Source organism: Dasypus novemcinctus, chromosome 10 (genome assembly GCF_030445035.2).
Source record: "Dasypus novemcinctus isolate mDasNov1 chromosome 10, mDasNov1.1.hap2, whole genome shotgun sequence".
Lineage (NCBI taxonomy): Eukaryota > Metazoa > Chordata > Mammalia > Cingulata > Dasypodidae > Dasypus > Dasypus novemcinctus.
In genome coordinates, this window is record NC_080682.1 from 12168008 (window position 1) to 12193679 (window position 25672).

General features: G+C 43.8%; 1 long non-coding RNA gene across 1 annotated transcript; it reads left to right on the top strand.

Moving 5' to 3' along the window:
* Positions 1-34: 34 nt before the first annotated feature.
* Positions 35-23895, top strand: LOC139439791 (uncharacterized). The gene is made up of 2 exons (XR_011649893.1): positions 35-617; positions 23685-23895. It is a non-coding gene; the product is annotated as an uncharacterized lncRNA (long non-coding RNA).
* Positions 23896-25672: the final 1777 nt, after the last annotated feature.

Below are 25672 nucleotides of genomic sequence, written 5' to 3' on the forward strand. Positions count from 1 at the left end.
GGCCGCGGCCGCGCGCGGAGAGGTACCGTAAATCCCCGTGGCGGCGCTCTACCGCCTCCTGTCCCCTGGGCCGCGCTCCCCGCGTCCAGGAAACCGCCCCCCTGGCCTATCCACCCCCGAGAGCTCGCTGGAGGAACGGGAGTGGACCTCTTCCCTTTCACGAGGCCGGAGCCTTGGGGGTGGGGACGGGGACAGAGGGTGCGGATGGAGGGTGCGGGGTAGGAGTGGCCAGATCCGTGAAAGGCGCCAAGATTTTGTAATCGCAAATTGTAGACCAGCGTGTACTGTGTTCTGCCCGATGCTAACCGGAAAGCGCCGCAGCACCTACTGTTTCTGCCTGAGATGTTTGGCAGACTTGCTAGTTATTTTAAGCCCACACCTCTTTCCTTCTCTAATTGCCTCTTCCCTTAACCTTTGGGAAGAACAGAAAGAGAAACTTAAAATGCCTGTAATTGGCCTGGTTCAGTGCCTGGGGTGCACTGAAAGCTTGAAAATCCCGTTTTATTCCCTCCTCTCGGGGGCTCAAGATCCCAGCTCGAATTTCCTTCGCCCACATGTTCTTATTTTCGTGATGACACCTTTCCCCTTTCTGTTCCTGAGCCGCCCTGATCTCTCAGGTGAGTGGACCGAACACCTCTATTGAGCCTGGAGCTACCCTCGATTCCTGTTACCAAGTCAGTTACCAAGACATCCTTCCAATAGTCAAGGGGGAGGGAAGGCGTTTACAATTTTACCCAGTAAAAGAAAGTATTGTAAGATACTAGGTTAGTGGCATGGACTAGAGAATACCTAACTAGTCTTTTTTGAATTATGATTTGATTTCCCTTATAAATTTGCTTTTTCTTTTTTATTGGTTAGACGAACCAGTGTCAAAGATAAACTTTCACTTAGTTCAACAAATATAACCCCACCCCTTACCCCAACACACACACTTAACATACCAGGCAAGAACATTGCTGCTTCCTTTCTGATAAACTGAACATACAAATGGACAGTGGCCTGACCTTATATGAAAAGAGGCCGCGGAATGCAACTTCTGCTGCAACTACTGGGAAGCAAAACCACAACCTCTGCAAAAATTGGTTCAACATGCAACAGTAATTGACCCAAGTAGGGCCAATGATAGAACTTTTCTATGACTGAAGTGCGGACATTGGAAGAAAGTTCTGTCTACTGCAGTTGCTAAAGCGGGAGAGTGTCAATTTGAGGCTGTTGGTGGTCACTTTCCCACCATGTGGAGAAGGAGTTTGTCTTCAGAATGAAGTTGTGTAATAAAAAATTAACTAATCAGAGAGAAATCTGGCCTTTGCCCTTGGTTCCCGGGAGGTTATCTCTAAACCTGTGGAATGCCCTGTCTTCATTGATTGGGGGCCTCGGGTCACCCTGGATAAAGCGCATCTGGGTCTTCCTGCTCCGTTCCCTCAGGCGAGTAGGTCTCCTAACAATCTGCAGAGAAGGGCTTGTTAGGTGTCTGACCCCTCACTCACCTAGTTCCTGTATCTCCCAGAGCGACTGGGTGTGGCAGCCTGCCGGATCAGATCCCTCCTCCCCTCTTCCTGGGGCCACCTCAGTGCTTGTTGGGGTCTTCTTGGGACATCAGCTGGCTAAAGACACTGAAAATAAATCACTCTTTACCCTCTGCCAGACCCCTCTTCCTCCAAGGGAATGCTTCCTCCCACTCAGCTGGCTGCGGTGAGCCAGGGATTTTATGAGGCTCTTTGCCTTGAGGGTGGGGTGTATGTGCCTTTTCCAGTCACAGGGGCAAGCAACTCACATGTTTCCTTTGGCTTCTTTATCTGTTTTTCTCCTTCCTGGATGATGTGCAGTACTTTCTTGTTCTCTAGAACCCCAAAGTGGCTTCCTCAGGAAGGTTTTTGCCCTTTCTCTGTTGCTTTTTGTGAGAGTTGAGCTTTGCCTATCTATTTTGACACCTCTTCCCAAAGGTCCTGGGCGGTGAGGTCTTTTAGGACAGAACTTACTTATATTTTTATCCTTAGTGCCTGGGATGGAGAAGCAGCTCAAAAATGGCTTAGTGAATGAAATCACTTACAAACTTGCTTTTTACCATTGAGCTCACACTTCTGTATCTTGTCCTCAGATCAGACACATTATTTATTAAGATTTTAATAGTGCTTGACCTTATCTACTACATTGCCCCTGATTTCTAATTGAGTATACCCATTAAACAAAAACAGTGACTTATTTTTTATGAACATCTGCTTGCTCCCAGAGAGCACATCTTCTTCTCTAAAAGCTCACAAACTGTTTAATAAATCTAGAATTTTTCTCTTATTAGTATATTCATGCATTTGCTACATTCTTTTTGAAAATTACATGAACATTTTCTTGCCTTAAGGATTTTGTTAACAGTCCTGTTTCTAACAGTTAATTATTTTTTTTTATTAGAACAGGTGTAGGTTTACAGGAAAATAATGCAGAAAGTTAAGAGTTCCCATATTACCCCAGCCTCTGCCACAGTTTTCCCTATTAATAACATTATTTTACATTAGTGTGGTACCTTTGTTACTATTGATGAAACATTGATTTTATAATTATATTTTAAACTATAGTCCATAGTTTACATTAGGATTTACTTGTGTTTTATGGTTCTATTCTGGTAACATATATATATATATAATGTAATGTAAGGTTAATCATTTTAGCCACTTTCAAGTGTACAATTCAATGGTGTTAATTACCTTCAAAATGTGCTACCATCACCACCATCCATTACCAAAACTTTCCCGTCACGCCAAACAGGCGCTCTGCATCAATTGGGCATTAACTCCCCATTCCCCACCCCCACCCCTGCCTCTGGGTATGTATATACTAATTTCTGACCATGAATTTTCATATTTTAATGATTTCATATAAATACGATCATACACTATTTGTCCTTTGGTGTCTGACTTATTTCCTTCAATATAATGTCTTCAAGGTTCATCATTGTCATAGCAGGTATCAGAACTTCATTCCTCTTTACAGTGGAATAATATTCCATTGTATGTATAAACCACATTTGGGAAGCAGACTTGGCCCAGTGGTTAGGGCATCTGCCTACCACATGGGAGGTCCGCGGTTCAAACCCTGGGCCTCCTTAACCCGTGTGGAGCTGGCCCGTGCACAGCGCTGATGCGCACAAGGAGTGCCCTGCCACGCAGGGGTGTTCCTTGCGTAGGGGAGCCCCACACGCAAGGAGTGTGCCCCATAAGGAGAGCCGCCCAGTGCAAAAGGAAGCGCAGCCTGCCCAAGAATGGCACCACACACACGGAGACCTGACACAAGATGACGCAACAAAAAAGAAACACAGATTCCTGGTGCCGCTAATAAGGATAGAGGCGGTCCCAGAAGAACACACAGTGAATGGACACAAAGTGCAGAAACCTGGGGGGGTGGGTAAGGGAGAGAAATAAAAAATAAATTTTATAAAACGAAACAAACTGTATTTGCTTTCACCTTTTGGCAGTTATAAATAATGTTGCATGTCACATCAGTGCGCAAATATCTGTTTGAGTCCCTGGTTTTAATTCTTTGGTATATACCTGAATGTAGGATTGCCAGAGCATACGGTAATTTTATACTTAACCTTTCTGAGGAACTGCCAAACTGTTTTATGCAGTGGTTCCACCGTTTTACATTCTCACCAGCAGTGCCTGAGGGTTCCTAATTCTCCACAACCTCACCAACACTTGTTATTTTCCGTTTTGTTTTTTAAAAAATAGTATCCATTCAAGTAAGCGAGAAATGGTATCTCATTGTGGTTTTGATTTGCATTTCTCTTTTGGCTTGTTGGCCGTTTGTGTATCTTCTTTGGAGAAATGTCTTTTCAAGTCCTTTGCTCATATTTAATTGAATTGTTTGCCTTTGGTTGTTGCGTTGTAGGAGTTCTTTTTCTATTCTGAATATAAAACCTTTGTCGGATATATGATATCATAACTATCAGATTTTTTTGTGTGCAGCTTCAGTGTCCATCCCACTTGGGCTAGACCCTGGCCTCAGTGCCGACCTTTGGTCTAGTTAATAAGCAGCTTTCCAGTTCTGGGGCAAAACTCCCCCGGAGTCCAAACCCACATGTGCAACCACCACCCATGCCATCCACCTGCCTCACCCTAATCCCATGGCTTGTCCCAAATGGTGAGCTAACCACCCCCACTCTCCCTGGCCCAGATGTCCTGTTACCTTTTTCTGGGCATTTGTTTTAAATTAGCCAAACCTTGCCATCCACAGGAAGGCTACTCCACCCCTGGACCACAATAAAGGCAGAAGCCCACGAGATCTTCTTGCTCTGCTTGTGTGCTCTCCACATGCTACTTGATCTGCTGATCTGCTACCGGTTGAGCCCTTGTGTCACCTGTCTCTGCAATCTGAGTAACAGGCTATCTTTCCTCATGCATTATGGCTTCAGTTTCCCATTTTGTCGCACTAGACCTCCACCCAGTTGCAAATTTAAAATCCAGCTTAACTAATTCAAAACAAGTGGTGCAGCAAGCATGGTGTGTTGGTAATGACCATGGGAAATGAGACAAAACACCATTTGGCTGCTCTGGGCTTATTAACTGTCTCTCTCATATAACAGTACTATCTGGGAAGGGTCTGTGGCTTGCTGACCCCTGTCCATGCTGCCCTGCGCTGCAACCTGTTGCCTCTGCCAAGAGTTGTCTAAGTTTCCTACCCCGAAATGGCAGTCCTTAGATCAGAACCTTCTCCCCGAAGAGCTGCAAATGGCCAGTCCTAGAATGGCAAGAAGGAATATCTTGTGGTTTCTAGTGCTCCCCTGAAGGGAAAGGACAGGCATCGTGTGACACCAACACTGAGCAACCTTGGCAAAGTAACAAAGGATGTGGTTCTGGCAGTAGGAACCTGCAGTGCAGGAGACAGGCATCCATGCCCCAGCTGTGACTCCTGAGTGAGGCAGCAAGAGCTAAACCCAGTGGGCTGAAAGGGAGAGTGCTGGACCTCCCAGTGCCTGGACCACAGCAGCTGGGAGATTGCAGTGGGAGACTCCAACCACTGTGTCTGTGGATGGTGCGTCTGGGCCTTAACCTGCCCCTAGCAGGAAGCACCCAGGGCACCTTGCAAGCAACAGTGATCCAAGGGTCATAGTCCTTCTGTTACTACTGTCCCTGTTGTTCTTTGTCCCCCACCCCATGAGATATAGAGGATCTAGCACGTGGTGCAAGGTGGTTAAGAAATGACTGGGCATAAAAGACAGGGTAAAGTCTATTGTGCCAGCACCCTCTAAGACACCGGAGGAAGTTTCTAAGTTTTTGAAGAAAGGTAAGACTTCCACGCAATGTGCACTGGCCAACTCAGTGCTGCTGCTTTCAGCACACCAGAAACTTGGTTTGCCTTCCCGCTGTCTGGGGGCAGTGCCTAATGGTCCTACCACTCTCATGCTAGTGAAAACTAACCCCAGCCCCAATGAGATTGATTGGGACACCCTAGAGAGCTAGACACATTGGCTGCGAGTATGGTCGGCAGGAACCTTAAATCTTTGTTACCACGTGTAAGGTTAAGCAGGGCCCCAAAAGGGATCCAGAATGGAAATTACATCTCAAAAATGTACTTGATTGGAAATTCAAAACATACTTAAAGATTTTGTTCAAGGGAACAAGGGGGAAGAGGCTGATTGATTGCTGAGAGTTTTTTTTTAACTAAATCTTTTTAATTTCTCTCCCCTTTTCTTCCCATTGTCTGCTCTCTGTGTCCATTTGCTGTGTGTTCTTCTTTGTCTACTTGCATTCTTGTCAGCGGCACTGGGGATCTGTGTCTCTTTGTTGCATCATCTTGCTGCATCAGCTCTCCGTGTGTGCGGCACCACTCCTGGGCAGGCTGTGCTTTTTTCGAACAGGGCGGCTCTCCTTGCAGGATGCACACCTTGCGTGTGGGGCTCCCCTGTGCGGGGTCGCCCCTGCGTGGCACAGCACTCCTTGCATGCATCAGCACTGCACGTGGGTCAGCTCACCACATGGGTCAAGGGGCCCTGGTTTGAACCCTGGACCTCCCATATGGTAGGCAGACACTGTCAGTTGAGCAAAATCTGCTTCCCATAATAAGGGGTAGATTTGTCACTCCCATCCCCCAAAATAAGGCAATTGGTTAGTATCATTAAGGACTCTGAGCTCTCCCTTATTGGTGAACATTTATGGCAAAAAAGAAAGATAACCCCATCCACAGTGGGTGTTACCCTCAAGGCAGATGCCCACCAGCAAACAATGAGGCCTGACTGTTACTTAGAAAGATTGAGATGATGCAATGGGCATAGCATTTCTTTGAGTGTTCAGACAAGAGACCTGAAGTTCATCTCCAGCCCTCAGGAGGGCCCCTGTGACACTGAGTAATGGACAGTTGTGTCCATTCTCTCTAATGTCTGTCTCTAAACTGTTAATATCCTCAACTGGAAAAGAAGATTTGAGAGCCACATGCAACCATTTTTTAAGTAAGTTATTTCCTTCTTAAATTCTGCATCTGTTCCCACACTTTCTTTGGAAGTCAGTCACCATTCTATGAGATGGAATCTTAAAAAACTATTGATATTTGACCAATTTTGACTTACCACAACAGCAATTTTATATGGTTCTTCTCTATATCTTGGTTGCTTCGTGGTGTTTCTGCTGAAACTTCCATTTTAGCATCCTGTTACACTGACAATTAACATGCATCAACCACTCCTCTTAGATGCCCAGCCTCTTCTCCACGTGGGAGATGCAGAAATGAACCGGCCAAGCTCCCCTCCCTGGAGTCATGGGAGCATAACTAGAATCTAGATGAAAAATCTAGATTTGAATTGTGGCTCTGCCCTTTCCCAGGTTTATGAAGGCACCTTTGCCTTAAACTAAACATAATCAAGTCCCAACATGAGTGGTGAGGAGACCCAGTTCTTCCAGGATGTCCCCGGTGCACAGTGGGGGTGCTATGGAAAGAACATGCTCTCAGCCTCCTGGTTGCTGCTTCTCTCCTGTGGCTCCAAAGGGTCCATCAAAGCCAGATTGCCACATGCCTGCCCTGCGTAACTCTTAAGCAGCATGTGTGGCTACAGAGCACTGGAAATATGGCAAGTCTAAATTACAGTGTGCCATAAGTATAAAGGGCACACCAGATTCCAAAGACTTAGTAGAAGAAAAAATATGGTAAATTTTTCATTAATATTTCTTAAATTTTGATAAAATGCTGAATAATTTCATTTTGTTTATATTATGTTAAATAAAATGGTATTAAAACTAATTGCACCTGTTTCTTTTTGTTTCGTTAATGTGGTTTTTAGAAATTTAAAATTACTTGTGACTTGTATTTCTTTTGGATAGCATTGTGTTCGACTTTTCAAAGTCAGATGCTCCCTCTGCCTCATAATTAATCCCACAGAGTTCTCACACTAATAGAAGCTCTCAGCTTCCTCAGAAAGATACGACAACTATTATGCCTCATACATATTTTCTTTTTTCTTTTTTTAAGATTTATTTATTTATTTCTCTCCCCTCCCCCCCAGTTGTCTGCTCTCTGTGTCCATTTGCTGTGTGTTCTTCTGTGACCGCTTCTATCCTTATCAGAGGCACCAGGAGTCTATGTTTCTTTTTGTTGCGTCATCTTGTTGTGTCATCTCTCTGTGTGTGCGGTGCCATTCTTGGGCAGGCTGCACTTTCTTTCAAGCTGGGCAGCTCTCTTTACAGTGCGCACTCCTTGTGCGTGGGGCTCCCCTACGCGGGGACACCCCTGTGTGGCACGGCACTCCTTGCACACATCAGCACTGTGCATGGGCCAGCTCCACACGGGTCAAGGAGGCCTGGGGTTTGAACCGCAGACCTCCCATGTGGTAGGCGGATGCCCTATCCATTGGGCCAAGTCTGCTTCCCTATGCTGTGCTTTCATCATTTCAATTCATTTCCAAAGATTTATGAACAACCTTTTTACTAATTCTGCATGGATTAAACCTCAGCTTTCCATTCTCTAAACTCATTCAATTTTCTGGTGACCTATATTCTAGTTGTTAACTCCATGAGTTCGCTTATTAATTTGTAATAGTAAAATCATACAATATTTGTACTTTTGTGTCTGGCTTGCTTCACTCAACATAATGTCCTCAAGGTTCATCCATGTCGTCATATGATTCACGACTTTGTTCCTTATTACAGCTGAATTGTGATAACACAATTCATTTATCCATTCATCGATTGATGGACGCTTGGGTTGTTTCCATCTTTTGATAATTGCGAATAATGCTGCTCTGAACATTGGTGTGTAGATGTCTGTTTGTGTCACTGCTCTCAGTTCTTCTGAGTATATCTTAGTAGTGGTATTGTCAGGTCAATGGTCAATTGTCATGGCAGATCTATATTTAACCTCCTTAGGAACCACTAAATAGTCTTCCACAGTAGCTGTACTATTCTACATTCCCACTAACAGTGAATAAGCATTCCTATCTCTCCACATTGTCTCCAACACTTGTCTTTTTCTGTATTGTTAATAGTGGCCATTCTAATAGGTGTGAAATGATACCTTATTGTAGCTTTGATTTACATTTCCCTAATAACTGGTGATGCTGAACATTTTTTCATGTGTTTTTTCTTCATTTGTATTTCTTCTTTGGACAGATGTCTATTCAAGTCTTTCACCCATTTTTTAATCTGGTCAATTGTCTTTTTATTATTGAGTTGTAGCATCTCTTTATATATCATGGATATTAAACCCTTATCAGATATGTGATTTCCAAGTATTTTTTTCCCATTCAGTCGGCTGCTTTTTCACCCCCTTGACCTTCGAAGTGCAAAAGTGTTTAATTGTGAGGAGGTCCGATTTATCTACTTTTTCTTTTGTCGCCTGTGCTTTGGGTGTAAGGTTTAAGAGACCCACACCTACCACAAGCTCTTGAAGATGTTTACCTACATTATCTTCTAAATGTTTTATGGTCCTGGCTTTTATATTTATGCTTTTGATTCATTTTGAGTTGGTTCTTGTATAGGAAGTGAGAAAGGGAGCCTCTTTCATCATTTTGGTTATGGATATTCAGTTCTCCCAGCACCATTTGTTAAATAGACTATTCTGTCCCAGAAAAGTAGACTTATAAAAAACCAGTTGACTGTAGAGGTGAGGGTCTATTTCTGAATTCTCAATTGTATTTCATTGACCAATTTGTCTTTTTTAGGATGTTTTCGCTATCTGGGTCCCCTTTCCCTTCCAAATACAATTAGTAATTGACTTTTCTATTTCTGTAAAGTAGACTATTGCAATTTTGATTGGGATTGCATTGAATCTATAAATCAGTTTGGGTGGGATTGACGTCTTCATGATATTTAGTCTTCCAATCCATGAACACAGAATGTCTTTCCATTTGCTTAGGTTTTCTTTGATTTCTTTTAGCAGTGTTTTATAGTTTTCTGAATATAGGTCCTTTACATCTCTGGTTAAATTGATTCCTAGGTATTTGAGTCTTTTTTGTTGCTATTGTAAATGGAATTTTATCTTTGAATTTAAAGTGTGTCTCTTATAAACAGCATATAGTTGATTCATGCTTTATAATCCATTCTGCCAATCTCTGCCTTTTGACTGGAGAGTGTAATTCAGTAGTTTAATGCAACTACTGATAACGCAGGGCTTTCTTCTGCCATTTTGCTATTTAGTCTTTGTAAGTTTATGTCTTTTTAAAATTCTTCTGTTAATGCCTACTTTCATGTTTATTTGATTTTTTATATAGTACTTGTAGTTTGACAGTGTATGTACCCCAGAAAATCATGTTCTTAAAGATAGTTCATTCCTGTGGGTGTGTCCCTATTGTGGGTGAAACCTTTTGATTGGGTTACTTCAGTTAGGGGCCTTTTGATTAGTTTATTTCATTTAGGGCATAGTCCAGGATGGGTCTTAATCCTCTTACTGGATTTCTTTTTAAACTGGATGAATACGGAGAGAGAGACAAAGAAAGCCACAGAAGCAGGACCTGAAGGCAAGGAGGAGAAAGGAGAGCCTAGCAGATACCACCATGTACCTTGCCATGTGATAGAGGCCTGATGAGGCTTTGCTTTGGACATTTTCATGGCCTCAGCACTGTAAGATGGTAAGGTAATAATCCCCATTGTAAAAGGTAACTCATTTCTGTTGTATTGCATTTTGGCAGCTTAACAGACTAAAACAGTACTATATTTTACCCCTTCTCATTTCTTTCTGGATAGATTTTTCATATATTTTCTTTGTGGTTACCATGTGTTAAAATTTATTATCCTAAAGATAGAACAATCATTTTTGATTTGTTACCACCTTAAAGATCATATGTACATACAGTGTTCCTATTCTCCTCCATCCTCTACCTTTTTTTAGTACTTGTTACAGATTATTTCATTGTACATATATGTCTAAGTCCATAGATTTATCATTACTTTTATGCATTTGCATTTTGCCATCTGTAAGAAGCAAGAAGTGTTGTTACAGAAAAGAACAATAGTACTGGCATTTATATTTACTCATTATGGTTACCTTTACCAGAGGTCTTTATTTCTGTATGCCATTTTTTTTTTTTTAAGATTTATTTTTATTTATTTAATTCCCCTCCCCTCCCCCGGTTGTCTGTTTTCTGTGTCTTTTTGCTGCGTCTTGTTTCTTTGTCCGCTTCTGTTGTCGTCAGCGGCATGGGAAGTGTGGGCGGCGCCATTCCTCGGCAGGCTGCTCCCTCCTTCGCGCTGGGCGGCTCTGTATGCCATTTTGATCTACTGTCTAGTGTCTTTTCCTTTCAGTCTGAAGACCTCCCTATAGAATTGCTTCTAGGGAAGTCTGTGGTAATTAATGCCCTCAGGTATTGTTTACCTGGGAATTTCTTAATCTCTCCCTCATTTTTGAAAGAAAGTCTCACTGGATATAAAATTATTGGTTGGAAATTGTTTTCTCTAAACATTTTAAGTATTTCATCCCATTGCCATATACTCTCTATGGTTTCTGATGAGAAACCAGCACTCACTTAATCTAATTGGGAAGCCCTTTTGCATAACACATTGCTTTTCTCTTGCAGTTTTCAGAACTCTCTTCTTGTCTATTGCATTTACCTGCTTGACTTCTATATGTCTGGGCATATTTCTCCTAATGTTTATCCTTTTTGGTGTTCACTGAGTTTCTTGGATGTGCATATACAAATCTTTTCTTAAGTTTGGGAAGTTTTCTGCTATTATTTCTTTGAATATTCCTTCTACCCCTTTTGCTCTTATTTCTCCTTCTTAGACTCCCATAATGAATATATTGGCATGCTTGATAGTGTTCCACAGGTGTCTTAGACAATTTCAATTTTTTAAATTCTTTTTTCTTTCTGCTCCTCAGCCTGACTCATTTCAATTGTCTTGTCTTTGAGTTCAGTGATTCTTTTGCCAGCTCCAATCTGCTCTTGAAACCTTCCTGAGAATTTTTTTCTCCCCTCCCTCCCTGCTGTTTTTGCTGTCTGTGTCCATTTGCTGTGTGATCTTCTGTGTCTATTTCTCTTTTTTGTCTTCTCTTCTCATTTTCTCATCTAGGATTCACCAGGACTGATCACCCCGGTGTTTAGTGTCTCTTCGGAATCTCAACAGGTCTGATTGTGAGGCAGTCCCAGCCGGGTCTTCCCCTATTTCTTCTTTTAAGGTGAGTCCTGCTGGTTCAGTGGGATGCAGCACCACTTTCTACCAGTTAAGAGCTGGTAGGTACTCTCCTCTTTCCCTTGCTTTGATACAGTGACTCCAAAGGCCACAGGATTCAGAGAGTATGAGATGGAGGAAGGTTTCATAACTTATGTTTTCCAAGTCCTGAGTTTTTTTTTTTTTTAAAGATTATTTATTTTTTTCTCTTCCCTTCCCCCCCACCCTGGTTGTCTGTTTTCTGTGTCTATTTGCTGCGTCTTCTTTGTCCGCCTCTGTTGTTGTCAGTGGCATGGGAATCTGTGTTTCTTTTTGGTTGCGTCATCTTGTTGTGTCAGCTCTCCATGTGTGCGGCACCATTCCTGGGCAGGCTGTACTTTCCTTCGCGCTGGGCGGCTCTCCTTACAGGGCACACTCCTTGCGCGTGGGGCTCCCCTACGCGGGGGACACCCCTGCATGGCAGGGCACTCCTTGCGTGCATCAGCACTGCACATGGACCAGCTCCACACGGGTCAAGGAGGCCCGGGGTTTGAACCGCAGACCTCCCATGTGGTAGACGGATGCCCTAACCACTGGGCCAAGTCTGCTGCCCCAAGTCCTGAGATTTTGAGGTGTGTCTGCTATAGCAACTAAGTGTTTATCCAATAACAAGAGTATATGTAAGTTATAAAGCGTAATGACAAAGTAAACTTTCATAAAGACACCAGCCAACTTAAGAAATCAGATATTAACTCCAAGTTCCCCTCCCCTTCCTGATGGCTGCAGTCAAGCTAATAATTCAGCTAGAATAAAATGTAACCCCCTTTCCTGGTCCTCAGAGCCCCACATGATCCAGGCCCTGCCCAGCCCTTCTGGTCTCTTATCTGCCAAGCTTGTCCTTATCTCATGACCTTTGCATGCTGCTTTAGCTTGAAATGCTTTCATGGCTGCTTCCTTTTTATCAATCTGGTCTAATAGCCCATGTCACTTCTCAGAGAGGATCTCCTCCACTTTGGTACAGGAGCCTCCCAGGTTTTCTCCCATTGCTTGATTATATCCTCTGCACAACTCTTGCCAGTATTTATTTGTTAACGTGTCGGTTTACAAGTGTATTATCTCTTCCCACCATTCGCTTGCTCTTGGAAGGCATCAATTCTCTCTGCCTTGTCAGCTACTTGCTCAGTGCCTGAAGTATGCCTGCCACTCAGGAGTTGCTCTGTAGACATTTGTTAACTGACTGATTGATTGACTGACCAACCGCCTGCCTCCCGATACAGGGAAGTTCTGTTGGTCATGTTTGAAAGTCTATGGATGAATCCAAACTGAAGCTGGTGGGGCAATCCCTGGATTTTCCAAAGAGCTTTTCTTAGTTTGGCCTACAGAGCTGAGCAGGGTTTCACATCCCGTTAACCTTGTAGGTCTCACTTCCTCATCACCCAGGTTAGGGAAGGGTTCACGTCTGAACCCTTTTGTTCTGGGGCCTTCTCAGATTCCTCTTGGTCTTCGCAAACTTTCTCAAACCTGAACTGAGTCTTGAAGGACAAACCCTTTTTACCACTTACAGCTGCTAGACCTTTCCATGGGCAGGGAATGGCAGGGCTCTACCCACCACCCTCCTCCCTCCCAGAAAGATGTGATTTTGGGGGCCTTGGGATCCTGGCGGACTTCTTAGCAACATGGAGCCTAGCACTGGGAGACGTATAGCCACGAACATCTTGTTGCCTAATGTCTATTTCCATAGTCCCTTTCTATAAACCAGCCACTGCACGACGCTTTACTTCAGGGGGCCTAAATTTTTGAAGTGGGAGAGGAAATAAACACTGGGCGTTGCCCTGCAGGGAATGAAGCCTTTTCTTTTTTTTTTTTTTTAAGATTTATTTATTTTATTTAATTCCGCCCCTCCCCCGGTTTTCTGTTCTCTGTGTCTATTTGCTGCGTCTTGTTTCTTTGTCCGCTGCTTCTGTTGTCGTCAGCAGCACGGGAAGTGTGGGCGGCGTCATTCCTGGGCAGGCTGCACTTTCTTTCGCGCTGGGCGGCTCTCCTTACGGGGTGCACTCCTTGCGCGTAGAGCTCCCCTACGCGGGGGACACCCCTACATGGCAGGGCACTCCTTACATGCATCAGCACTGCACATGGGCCAGCTCCACACGGGTCAAGGAGGCCCGGGGTTTGAACCATGGACCTCCCATGTGGTAGACGGACGCCCTAACCACTGGGCCAAGTCCGTTTCCCTGAAGCCTTTTCTTAAGTGCTGCCCTTTCTCAGAGACCGCAGAGATTAGGGACCAGAAGGTATCAGCTAGTGGAATTATCTTATTTATTTTCTAACTGCCCTGGTGAAAGCAGTCCTCTACCTGGCAACTGTTATTCATGAAATTTCCCCTGGAAAGCTATAAAGGCTCTCTCAACCCTGGACTATTTTACGCAACAAGCAGTTGAGTCTGTGTGTGATACTTACAACCTGCCTGCAGCCACTTTGAATCCAAACTTACACTCCCCATCACTGGGATGCCTCTTGAGGGAACAGATTGACAGTGCAAGCCCAGGGGACATGGATAAATTCAACATCAGTGTAAGGCCAAGGCCACGGAAAGGAAGCCTGCTGCTGCCAAAATATACTGTACCATAATCGTGACCAGGGAAACTTCAGTTCATCTTGCTACAAATGTAATTCATTTTCTTTTTTGGAGGAGAGATATTAAGGTTCCAGGCTGATAAGGCACTCTGACTCCATAATTGCTTTTCCTCTCCTTACAGGGAGGGTCCAAAGGCAACTCTTATTATCATAAGCACACTATTTCCAGTAGAAAGCCCGCCCGCCGCTGCCCTGCCCTGATCAGGCACATTAAAGGAGAAACATTTCTCTCAATGAGAAGGTGATTTAGTGCGAGTGCACAAGCAAGGATCTAGGGTAATCTTCCCCAAACTGGTTCAAAGTGAGGATGGGAGCTAGGGTTTTTATAGGCAAAAGGAGAAGGGTAGGGAAGAAGAAAAACAAGTAAAAAAACACAAAGTGATGCCAAGGGCCTTGTGCGGAGCGAATGTGCAAATTGTCAGCCCTGCATTGTCTCAAGCACATTCAACTTGTCCTTGGTTCCAGTGGCTAAAAAACCACAGGTTAAATATTGTGCCTTTGCGAGGCCTTCATGGCTCCTTTCTTGGCCAACTGCGCAAGGATATCAAGCTTTTTGGTCTCTGAGAAAAGGTATAGATTTTCACTATTCTGTCTGGATTTGCTTTGAGATGTTATCTTATTGCTTTAAGCAAAATTGGGAAGATCTGGTTAATATTCTTTAGGGAACCAAGTACAAAGAGTAAACTTCTAAAATTAAATGAATGGAAAACCAGCTCAATTAGTGTATTAGTGTTTTTGAAGCTGCTTAAGTGAAGACATTTTTAGTGAGCACATTTTCCAGCTATCACCATTCTAAAGGTGAGGACGACTTGGCTCCAAATGTGGCATAAATCAAAGTCCAGCTTTGAATGGGTCAGCAATGCCCAGTCAGGAGAATTAAACTGGCCTCCCCAAGAAGATAAATAAGCTGAGTCAATACTAGTCTTGGGAGGTCTTAGGAGGAAACAAGGCACTGAGAGATGGCACCCTTTCCATGAATCAACCTTGAAGGAGGACCTCATGTGCGTCATGATAGATGTGGGCACCAGTCCTGTCCTGGGGTGGCACAGTCGGCCTTAGATCCAGCCTGGATCTCCCAGCGATGGGAAGGGTGGGGCCTGTGCAACTGGGCCATGGTCTAACACAGCGGAGCTCAGACTTGGAGAGCATCAGGACCACCTGGAGGGTTTATTAAACCCCGATGACTGGGCCCCATGCCTGGTGTGTGAGTGCATAGGCCTGGGGTGGGGCCTGAGAAACTACATTTCTAAAGAGCGCTCAGGTGATGCTTCAGTCGCTGGACTGGCAACCACACTTTAAGTACCACTGACCTGGGAGGATCTAATAATCTCTTGTCCTTTGTTAACACATCCAACCTGAGGTTTAGGGCAGTCTACTTCATGAGATCCAGAAGAGGCAAAGGAGAGATTCGGAAATTTGTGCCAATGTTTAGTTTTCATCTTTTCCTACAAGTCCTCAGTGAACGATGAATGTGCTTCCTTTGTTTCTGAAGTGCCCAGTGTTGGAGTGCTTAATTCATTCCATCTGTGTAGATGGGCTGGGAGACTTGAAATGGGCTGGAAATGATTAAAAGCACTCCCAGAAGTAACTCACAACACTGATGTCCCTTCTCGATGGCGAGGCGGCTGTTCCCAAAGATGTCTACCCTCTAGGCCTCTCGTCACAGCACCCATCCCACATCTTTTCCGTGGAAATTCATGATTGGGGCTGTTGGTTGGTTGTCTGTTGAAGACTAAGCTACGAGTGTCTTAGGGACAAGAGCTGTGATATTTCCATTTGTCCCATAAGGCCCAGCACAGTGCCTGGCTCTTATGAATGTTTGTTGGCCAAAGAACAAATAGTTAAGAAATTTTTAAAAAAGTGAATTCCCAGATGTTTGGGAGGAGTGGAACTGGAACGATCTGGATCCTTGTGAGCTGGCCAGCGAATGGACCAGTGTTGCTGTGGGAGAAAATGAACACGGAATTTCGAGTAGAGAAACCTGGAACTCACCTCCCTGGCAGAGGGCCTCGCGGGTGCCTGTTTGGGGCTGTGGCTGTAGAGGTAGAACAGCTCCATGATGGTGGCATCTGGGCTGTTCTGTTCGCTAAGCCTTTTCCCTGTGTCTGGCACAGAGCCTAGCACACTGTAGCTGCTCAGAATGTTTGTTGAATAGATAAATGGACCAAGTTCAGATGGGGGGAAGGCTCAATGTGGGCAGGAGTTGGGCCGGAGCTTGGGGGTATTGCAATTATAATTCAACCTTCTACATCTGAATAAGAGAAACAGTTATTTTACCTGCATAAGGAAAATTCTTTATATTAATCAAACTTGGAGGTTCCAAATTGGATAAAAAATACATTTTCAAATACAGGGGAGTATATAGAACAAAATTAAAATGGCTCTGCCACTCAGAGATACAATTACATTTTTTGGTATACTTCTCCCCTCTCTTTCTGTTATGACGCCCTATTTCTACTTTCTCCTTTAACTAGCATTATTTATGAGCATTTCCTTGTTATTAGATGTTTTCGATTTGCCATCATTAAAAAGAATGCTTCAGTGAACATCTTTATACATAAATCCTTATTTGCATTTTGGTTACTTCTCTAAAAAGAACTCATAGAAGTGGATTCATTAGGTTAAAGTTTAAGATACTTGTTGCAAAGTGAAGGTAGACAGGAGAAAAGTTCTGTTGTAGAACTGATGAATTATGGCTTTCTTCTTACCAATCATTTTAAAAATAAGAGAATTGGTTCTAATTTGATTTCTGGTGGCCATGGATTTTAAACAGAGTCTGTAACTAGGTCACTGCCCTGGTCAGGGTCAGGATTCCAGTCATCAGTCTTTTTAGAATGTGCTGGGTACACAATATGCACGTGGCATGCAATTTGCTGAATTCAAAAAGGAAACAGCAAGGAACTTAAGCTTCCCTTAAGAAAACCTCCGGGTTTACGGGAATTAGGCAACTCTGCAAGGCAGGCTGGGTAAAATCCCAAGATGATGGGCCACTAAATTAAATATTTCTAGGGGCAATAAGGAACCCGGCTTGCAATCGTTTTGGGAAAAGTGGGAAAAGTACTCAGGCAACCAGCCAAAAGCTTTACTGCTTCACTGGATTTTCGCTGGGGTCTGGTGGGCCTCCCAGGCTTGTCTCTTCTGCCCGCACCACCACCCACACTCCTGCTTTTGTTTCCCCTAGTTCCACTCTGCACAGCTTTGTATAGTGTAGTCTGTATGTTCAGTGCTCGGAAGGCACTCAGAGGGAAAAAAAAGCTCTGAAACACCCAAAGGGCCTGTATTGAAGTTATCATTAGCTTTGGTGTCAAGACCAATTTTATTAGTTAGGTTTCTAGCCACTCTTTCTTAGACTGAAGTACAAAAGAGTTTATTAGAGAATATTAAAAGCTCACCTCTGGGAGGGTAGAGTGGTATCTCTAAACCCACACAGATAGAAATAATATCCCACGACACAACGGGGCTTGCTTTAGAGAATATACCTTCACCACCGTGGCTAGACACCTTTCCTTGGCCTGGGTTCCTGTAGCTCTACGCCAGTAGCCCTGAGAACCAGCACCTTTGCTATTGTGCTTGCTGGAAGAGCAAGCCCTTCAATCACTTCTTTTTTTTTTTTTTTTTATTTAAAGATTTATTTATTTATTTAACTTCCCCCCCTCCCCTGGTTGTCTGTTCTTGGTGTCTATTTGCTGCGTCTTGTTTCTTTGTCCGTCTTGTTTCTTTGTCCGCTTCGACGAGACGGGAAGTGTGGGCGGCGCCATTCCTGGGCAGGCTGCTCTTTCTTTTCACGCTGGGCGGCTTTTCCTCACCCTTGCGTGGCACGGCACTCCTTGCGCGCATCAGCACTGCGCATGGCCAGCTCCACACGGGTCAAGGAGGCCCAGGGTTTGAACCGCGGACCTCCCATATGGTAGACGGACGCCCTAACCACTGGGCCAAAGTCCGTTTCCCCCTTCAATCACTTCTTAATGCTCACTTCTGAGTCCAGGTCTCATGCAGATGCATCTGATTGGTGGAACCCAGGTCACATGCCTGTAGCCTAGCTGCAAAGGAGTATGGGAATGTGAATTTTGGTGTTTCTACTGCTTGAAGGCAGGAGCCTCATCCTACTGACAAGTAACCAAATGTATTTCATCTCTCTTGGGAACTCTCCTCATTCCTGGTTTACCTTCTTTTCATATTTCAAGGCCCTGTTTAAATGCACCCCCTTCTGTGACTTACAGAAGCCACTTATTGGCTTACAACAATTAAATCTATTATCCTAAAGTTCTGGAGATCAGAAGTACAAAATGATCAGCAAGGCTGTGTTCCTTCTGGAGGCTCTAGAAGAGAATCTCTTTCCTTGGCTTTTCCAGCTTCTAGAGGCCACCTGTATTCCTTGGCTCATGGTCCCTTCCTCCATTTTTAAGCCAGCAGTGGAGCATCTTCCAGTCTCTGACCCCTGCTTCTGTGGCCACATTGCCTTCTCTGATTTTGAACCTCCTGCCTCCCTCTTACAAGGTCTCTTGTGATTATATTGTGTCCACTCAGAAAATGACAGTAATCCCTAAGATAGTCATTGTTCTATGCTTTTGCATGCCTGAGCATGTGCTAATTTTGTTCAGAAGCCTTTGATGGTTTCCCCACTATTGATAGAATAAAGATTATTCTCAGAGCCCTCCAAGTGGAAAGCTTTAATTACCTTTCCACTTCTTCTACCCCTTAGGAATTCTATAGTCTTGCAAACACTGGCTTAATACTCATTCCTCCAAGGTACCACAAATTCTTCTTCCTCCAGGCCTTTCCTCTGCCAGGAAATACTTTCTCCCAAGGTCATAAGCCCTTTTGTGCAAAGATGCTATACCTGGATCCTACTGAGTCAAAATGAAAAGCTCCCTCCTTCATACTTCTTTAGCGGTCTTTCTGGTATTAGAGTTCATTTCACAAGCATCTGACCTCATGACTTCCCCCACCTGATTGTGTGTTCCTTGGGGGTGGTACAACTTCAATCTTGCTATCAGTCTTGAATGTCACACTAGGGGTTTGACTTGATTCTATAAAAGATTTTTTACCTAGAGTTTGGTGCCCCCCAAACTCCAGTCAAACAGATTGTAAAAAGTCACACACACAAATATGAAGGAAGAGAAACAGGGTTTGAATTCTGTTATTTCATCTGCAAGTATTGTGTTCCCTGTCCTAAATCATATAGGAGCTCCCTCCAATTGAATATTGTAACTCAAATACGTTTTTTCGGGAAGAACTAAGATACAAGTAATGAACACATAGATAAATTAATAAAGAAAGAAATTTTGTGTATTCTATTAATTTATTACTAAGCCTATGATTTGAATTTGTATATGTTATCTTTGTCAATCTGTTTGTCTTGTCTGTCTCTCTCTCTCTATCTATCCATCTATCATCATTGTTTTCTCATCCTAAACTGTAGGTTCTCTGGGGGTTGATATTGTGTCTGTCACCTCTTTGGCACAGATTTTTGTGAGTAGGGTCTTGTAGCAGTTTGATATGGTTATGAATTCCAAAAATAGATATTGGACTATGTTTGTAATCTGATCTGTACCTGGCATGATTGAGTTATGATTAGGGCATTGAGTCCCCACCCATTGGTGGGTGGGGGCTCACAGATAAAAGGCATGGCAAAGAACAGAGTTGAGAGTCTCTGATGTCAGAGTTTTGATGTTGGCGTTTGATGCTGAAGACTTAAGCTGGAGCCCCAGCAAGTAAGCTCACAGAGGAGAGAAAAGCCAGCCCCAGGAAGAAAGGAACCTTGAACCCAGAGAGAAGCAAGGCTCTGGAAGGGTCTTCCTATCTAGGAAGCCTGAGCCCTCACAGTCGTCGGCAGCCATCTTGCTCCAACAAGTGAAAATAGACTTTGGTGAGGGAAGTAACTTATGCTTTATGGCCTGGTATCTGTAGGCTCCTACCCCAAATAAATATCCTTTATAAAAACCAACCAATTTCTGGTATTTTGCATCAGTACTCCCTTGACTGACTAATATAGAATTTGAACCGAGGAGTGGGGAAGTCCTTTTGCTATTACTGGAATGGTTTTATTAATGGGTAAGGGGTATGTTTTGGAGGAATTGTGAGATGCTTGATGGAAAAGGCCTAGATTGCTTTGAAGACTGTTCACAGCAATATGGATGCTAAAGAGACTTTTTATGATGCCTTAGAAGTAAATGATGAAACTGTTATTGGAAACTGAAGGAAAGGTGATCTGTGTTTAAAGTTGCAGAGAACTTAGCAAGATTAACTCCTGGTGTTTTCTGGAAGGAAGAATTTGAAAATGGCAAGCCTGGGCATTTAGCTGAAGAAATTTCCAAAGTAAATCCAGAGAAGGCGGCTTGGCTTCTGCTTACAGCTTACAGCAAACTGCTAGATGAGAGAGATATGCTGAGGACTGAACTGTCAGGCACAAAGAAAACAGAAATTAATTCTGGGAATTCCAAGCACCTAGAAATCAAGCTCCCAGATGAAAGTGCCTCAGTGAAGGACTTACCTAAGCTTGGAACTGGTAAATCAAGATTGGAGATGCAATTATTTAGGAAAAACTTGTGAAAAGTCATACTGTCTGATGGCTTGGACCCTTGCTTCCTGCATGCTTAGCCAACAAGGTTTTTGAGAGAGTTGTATGAACAAAACCACTGTCAGCCTGGAACAAAAAGGACATGGAAAGGAGAGACTGAAGGAGAAAGAACTTTAAGAGGAAACCATGGAAGCTGAGATCTGTAATTAGGACATTACCTTGGGCCATCCATGTTTACAGAAAGGGTGAATTTGCCCCAGCAGTTGAAGAGGGTGAATGCTCCTGCCTAATGTTCTGCAAGAGTTTTGCTGTCCCAGGGTGCAGAGAGGGTGGAGCACATTCCCCAAAGGATTAGGGCGGTTAAGGTCAGCTCCCCACAGGTCGGAGAGGGATGGACCTGTCCCCCAAAGGCTAGGGAGGGCCAGGTGGTCAACTCATTGCTCTGAGAGGGTTGAGCCTGTATGCGAAAGGTTGGGGAAGGTAAGGTGGTCAACTAATTGTTCTGAGAGAGTTGAGCCTGTTTGCCAAAGGTTAGGGGGAATGGTGTCTTCACATCACTGTTCTAGGGGTGTTAAGACTCTAACCCAGAGATTGGGTGAGTTGTGGCAATCACTCCAACACTCTTGGAGGGAGAGGTCTGGAACTCGGTTGACACCCAGATGCTTGATGAAGGTGGAACCAAGAAAATGTCCATTGGGTAAGCTGGTGGAAAGTGTGGGTCCCCAAATGGCCCCAAGGAGAAGAAACTGTCATCTTAAGAATGACTCTCAGACTGAAAATAATGGAGGATGCCCTGAAGTTTACTGAACTGTAGAGGACTCATGACTCATGTTTCCCTCCCAATTTCTCCTTATTAATGAAAACGTTTATCCTATGTCTGTCCATTTGTGTATTGGAAGCAGACAAATTCTTTTGTAAATTTCAGAGGTCTATAGCAGACAGGACTTTGCCCCAAGACAAAGTGTATTTCTTTAAGTTAATTGTGATATGATTTAGTACTTGCATTGTTACTGATTAAGGTGTTTGTTTTTTTTTTTTTGCATATTGTGATGTCTTTTTGGAATTCAGAGGGTGGAATGTAGCAGTTTGATATGATTATGAATTCCAAAAGTATATATTGGATTATGTTTGTAATCTGATCTGTACCTGGGCATGATTGAGTTATGATTAGGGCATTGATAAAAGGCATGGCAAAGAACAGAGTTGAAGATTTCTGATGTTGGAGTTTGATGCTGAAGACTTAAGCTGGAGCCCCAGCAAGTAAGCACACAGAGGAAAGAGAAGCCAGCCCCAGGAAGAAAGGAACCTTGAACCCAGAGAGAAGCAAGACCCTGGAAGGGAGGAACCCAGGAAGCCTGAACCCTCAAAGATGTCAGCAGCCATCTTGCTCCCAATAAGTGAAAATCGACTTTGGTGAAGGAAATAACTTATGCTTTATGGCCTGGTATCTGTAGGCTCCTACCCCAAATAAATATCCTTTATAAAAACCAACCAATTTCTGGTGTTTTGCATCAGCACCTCTTTGGATGACTAATACAGGTCTCAAAAAATAAAATTTGTGCTGTGGCTGATAATGAAGATGAATAGGCAGTAGGTTTTGTGATGAGCTAACCAGTCTGGGAAATTATAGATTGGGCCCCAGAGAATTCTCTCAGAGCACCTTCATCTCTTACTGTTCTTACAAGGGGTAGATAAACTTAGGCAGATGTCCCATGTTCCTCCTCTGTCCACAACCTCTGCCATCCATCTCATCCCCAGAAGGATGGGATGCAGTTACAGAGCTTTGCCCACAAGTGGACGCTGTTTCCTTAAGGATGGGCTGGCAGAGGACTTGCAATTATAATGCTAGCCACTGGGGGGAGTGTTCTCTGTCTAGGAATCGCTCTCTAGCCTCACCCTTTTGATTTTAACTGTAAAAAAAGATTAGAGCAGTTGCAGGTTTGCCAAAAAAACAAAAACAAAAACAAAAAAAACCCAAACATGCAGAAAGTACAGAGATCCCATATACTCCCCCCAAGTTTTCCCTCTTATTAAGCAGTGAGGAAGGCACTCACACATGACATGGAGACCTGAAGTGAGCACATGCTGTTGGAAAAATTGTGCCAATAGATTTTCAGGGTTCCACGGACCTTCATCTTGTAAAAAAACACAGTGTCTGAGAAGTACAAGAAAGTGAAGCTTAATAGAATAAGGGGTGCCTTTTATATGCTATTTACAAGAGACACAGCTTTAATTCAAGAACACAAGTAGTTGAAAGTGAAAGGATGGAAAAAATATTCCCTGAGAGCTGGGGTAGTTATACTCACATCAGATAAAATAGACTTTAAGTCAAAAACTGTTACAAGAGACAAATAAGTCCACTGTATACTGATAAAGGGGTCAATTCAACAAGGTACAATGGCTATAAATATATGTGCACCTAACTGCAGAACCCCAAAATATGTGAAGCAAATATTAAGAAATTCGAGGTGTGAAATAGATAGTTGAGGGGTCAAATGATGTTTCGCATTTTTTAGCAATGAAGTATTTTTTAATTAAGGTCTAAACTTTTTTTAAAAGTCAATGCTATTGCACACTTAATAGATTAGGGTATAGTGTCTTGTATATGCCCTGGGAAGTCAAAAATTTATGTGACTCTCTTGAGATAGTCACTTTATTGTGGTGATCTGGAACCAAACCTGTGTTATCTCCAAGGTATGCCTATACCTCCCTTACACCAGGGCAAGAGAGAACCTTAGCCTGCACCCTGCATTTTATAGTCTTCCTTTGGCATTTATCCAACTAAATCCTTCTTCTAAGATTAAGGAGTCCACGAGAGCTTGGGATGCCCACCTGGAGCTCATGGCTTCTTTATACCACATTTTGAGTATCCAGAAGTGCCTACTTTTATATTCAGCCTCCACAGCTGCGTGATCCTCTCTCCAGGATCTTTTCTCTGACTGATTTATTCTATTCCCAATTTTTTGCAGCCCGAGGCCCAAGGGTGTTGCTGGAGTTTGGACATACAGCCTGCGGTGTCTACAAGCACATATATAGAGCGCCTTACAGTGTGTGAAGGAGGCGAGAGTATATGAAGAAGGTGGGTGGGCCGGGGGCCAGGGTCTGGCTCTTTCTGAGCTGCCGCTTTCCACTGCCAAACTGTGAGGGTGCAGGAATTCCAGATTAAATTCTGATATTCTAGTGGTTATGAAGGTACATTTGTCATGGTGAGAGGGTAAACCATCCTAGTTAACAACAATTACTCAGCTCAGTTTATAGCATTTAAGTATTCATACACATGGATTATTGTGCTGTTTGTATTCTTGCTCCAGGCCCTGAAAATGTCGGAAATGGACCTTCCTCCAAAAATTGGTCCCAAATTTCAAGGACTCCCAGGTGCCTACTCCAAGAACTATAAAAACGATTCTCTCGTTAGTGAAATAAACATTTTGGTTTGCTGTTTCTGAGGCCATATCAGCCTCAAAGAAAAAAACAATTTTCACATTAGCTTTGCAGCAATCCCAGGCCTTCTCAAGGCCCCTCAAAATGGTTGTACAAGTTCCCAAAGGGAGGGTCTCTCCGAAGCTACGTTCTCTGAGCTCACCCATGAACCTTCCGATTTCTTCCCCCCTCCCTCATGCTGCTGTTGCCCGGAGGTGTCACTCAGCTATGAAGTCTGCTGAAGGCACCTATAAATGGACTCCCTGGCGGAGCCACGGGCTCTGATGACGGAAGTTTTGCGAACTGCCGTCTCTGCTCTTTGTGCCACCATTGTTTCCAATTCTCTAGTTTCATCCCAACTGTGGTATTTGAGACTGTATGTACCCCAGAAAAGGTGATCTATTGTAGGTGGGACCTTTTTTTTTTTTAAAAGATTTATTATTTATTTATTTCTCTCCCCTTCCTCCCACCCCCCAGTTGTCTGCTCTCTGTGTCCATTCACTGTGTGTTCTTCTGTACCTGCTTGTATTCTTGTCAGTGGCACCGACAATCTGTGTCTCTTTTATGTTGCGTCATCTTGCTGTATCAGTTCTTTGTGCGCGTGGCACCACTCCTGGGCAGGCTGCACTTTTTCTGCACTGGGTAGCTCTCCTTACAGGACACACTCCTTGTTTGTGGGGCTCCCCTACATGGGGGACACTCCTGCGTGGCACGGCATTCCTTGCACGCATCAGCACTGTGTGTGGGCCAGCACCACATGGGTCGGGAGGTCCTGGGTTTGAACCCTGGACCTCCCATGTGGTAGGCCAAATTTGCTTCCCTTTAAAAATTTTCTTAACTTAATTAATTAATTAATTAATTTTTAGGGATCTTTTGATTGTACCACTACAGTTAGGGTCCTTTGATTAGATTATCTCAATAGGGTGTGACCCAGGGGGTTTAATCCTCTTACTGGAGTCCTTTTTTTTTTTTTTAATTTATTTATTTCTCTCCCCTTGCCCCCCCACCCTGGTTGTCTGTTCTCTGTGTCTATTTGCTGTGTCTTCTTCTTTGTCCGCTTCTGTTGTTGTCAGCTGCACGGGAATCTGTGTTTCTTTTTGTTGCATCATCTTGTTGTGTCAGCTCTCCATGTGTGTGGCGCCATTCCTGGGCAGGCTGCACTTTCTTTCGTGCTGGGTGGCTCTCCTTATGGGGTGCACCCCTTGCTCATGGGACTCCCCTATGCAGGGGACGTGCCTGCATGGCAGGGCACTCCTTGTGCACATCAGCATTGCGCATGGGCCAGCTCCACACGGGTCAAGGAGGCCCGGGGTTTGAACCACAGACCTCCCATGTGGTAGACGGATGCCCTATCCACTGGGCCAAGTCCACCACCACAATAAGTCCCTTTTTTGTCTTCATTGTCTTTGCCATAGAGCAGGGTACCCTTTCCTACCCTTAACCCCAGCCCTCATCCCACTGCAGCAAAAATGAACTTCACTATGATGGCAATTACAGTGTTTTTATTGAAAGAAGCTGAGCTAAAAGGATGTTTGGT